The sequence below is a fragment of the Conger conger genome, chromosome 7 (assembly GCF_963514075.1).
Source record: "Conger conger chromosome 7, fConCon1.1, whole genome shotgun sequence".
In the NCBI taxonomy this organism is placed as follows: domain Eukaryota; kingdom Metazoa; phylum Chordata; class Actinopteri; order Anguilliformes; family Congridae; genus Conger; species Conger conger.
In genome coordinates, this window is record NC_083766.1 from 61,131,905 (window position 1) to 61,134,025 (window position 2,121).

Below are 2,121 nucleotides of genomic sequence, written 5' to 3' on the forward strand. Positions count from 1 at the left end.
TTTAGTTTTTTTTCAGGACTACCGAGTTAACTGGATAAGTGGACTGAGTGAAAACCCAGAACAGCTCCCTTTACTTCATTCCATGCTCCAGTCATCCGGATGTGGATGCATTTTGGTTTCACTCAGTGGTCACAGCTGGTCTGTGGCTGGTCAAAGCTGGTCTCGAGGAGGACAAGGCTGGCCAATTGCTGGTTAGGCTGGTGGTGAAACGGACTATATAGCAGGTCAGCTGGTGAATAGCTGGTAGTGTTGGCAAAGTGTTGAAAACACAGCTTAAACCCCCCTACGGTACACAAGGCATTTTTTTGGCATTCAATAAAATAACATCAGAATCTAGATTAATATTCCGTCACAAGAAACATGTAATTGAGTGTGGTATTTATTTGCCATGATCCACATAATGGGATAAACCTCAAAGACAACAGGATATACAGTGTAGGATTATGGTGAGGCATCTGGGTTCAGTGCCCAAAGGTTACAGGTTCCCTGGTGGGGTATGCTGCTGTAAACCTCAAACCTCATATTCTGCTATATAATTGAATACTTTGAAAATTGTGTTGCTCAAATAGCAGTCTGCTGAATACCAGCAATAAAACAATAAAAAATAGATTATCTTGAACCCTGCACACAAATAATAAATGTGCAATTCAGGAATCTACCATGTTCACTCAGATTTAGCTAGAGATGATAGTTCATTTATAGTTTTTTGGAGTTTGGTGCCACAGTAACCTACAGTATTTTGGGCAAGTGCACCTTTTCTACTTAATAATATCATTAGTATGTAACATGTATTCTTTTTACTTTGGAAAAGTTAATTGCATCACATGTGCTCTGAATATTGCATAGTATGGAAATATGAAAATATGTGCACAATAGTAATGTGGTTAAATACTACACACTTTGACTCACAAGGTTAATGTACTTTATTGTACTCCAATGATCGCACAAACCAAGTTATCGATAACGTCAGATTCTGAAATTATCAAGCAATGTGGTCATCATGCAATAACAGGTGGTTCGGGGGAACACAAATCATCTGATTTCATTTGATGTAAAAAGCACAATTTACATTAGACAAACAACAAGAAGACAACCTTCTAATGTATTCAAGTGTGTTTTTGATGATTTTTTCTTTTTTTTAAAAAAGGATACAGAAATCTTTTATATTAGTGTGCTCTGTACAAACATGCACTTCAAATGCAGGCTGGCCATTTTCCCCACACATTTGCTCCTGGGAAGGATGGGAATGGGACCTTCATTTTTGGCTTTTGGTCACATTTGGTCAGTCAGTCCCAGATTGTTTGATCCTTGCATCTGTCACTTCCCTCAAGTGGAAAAGAGAAGTAGAGTTTCTTCTGTTTCTCGATGGTTGTCTTGGTTTGATAGTCTCATTGGAAGCCCAAGCAAACACACATACTGCAGTACATATTTAGCATCTATAAATTCATTATTCATATCTAAACACGTCTCTCATTTTTGTCTCTCCTTGCCCCGGTAAGCTTACACACAGCTGTGGCGTAACACTGCAAATGAATCACTTGACAAAAACAACGGAAATGGTTATCTTTGTCATCCGTTATCGGTGTGATCCATTATGCGTTGGAAAACCATTGTTTCTGTGGGCTGGGAAAGAACAGCTCCAGAGAGCACTGCTAGCAAAGGACACAAAGATACCCAGAGCAAATGGATGGTTGGACACATTTCTTTTCTCTGATGTAATTTGGTGTACATCTCTCTCCATCCCTTGCCCTCTCTGTCCTGTCTATGCCTCCCTCTCTATCTCTATCTCTCACTCTCTCTCATCTCTCTTTCTGCTTGCTTTCATCTCCTTCTCCATCTCTCTCTTTCCACCTCCTGCGATCTTGCTCTCCATCTCTTTCTGTGTATCCCTCCCTCTTTACCTCCCTCCCTCTCCTCTCTCTCATTCTCTTTCCTTCTTTCTCCCTCTATTTCCCTCCCTTTCCTTTGCTCTCCCCCTCTCCCTCCCTCCCCCCGCTCTCATCTCAGATGGCTTCGCCCATGACGAGCAGGCTCACGAGGAAGACCACAATGGAGAAGATCCACGCGAAGAAGCGGTCCCACTCTCCCTCCCTCGCCCTCTCTCCCTCTCTCCCTCGCGCT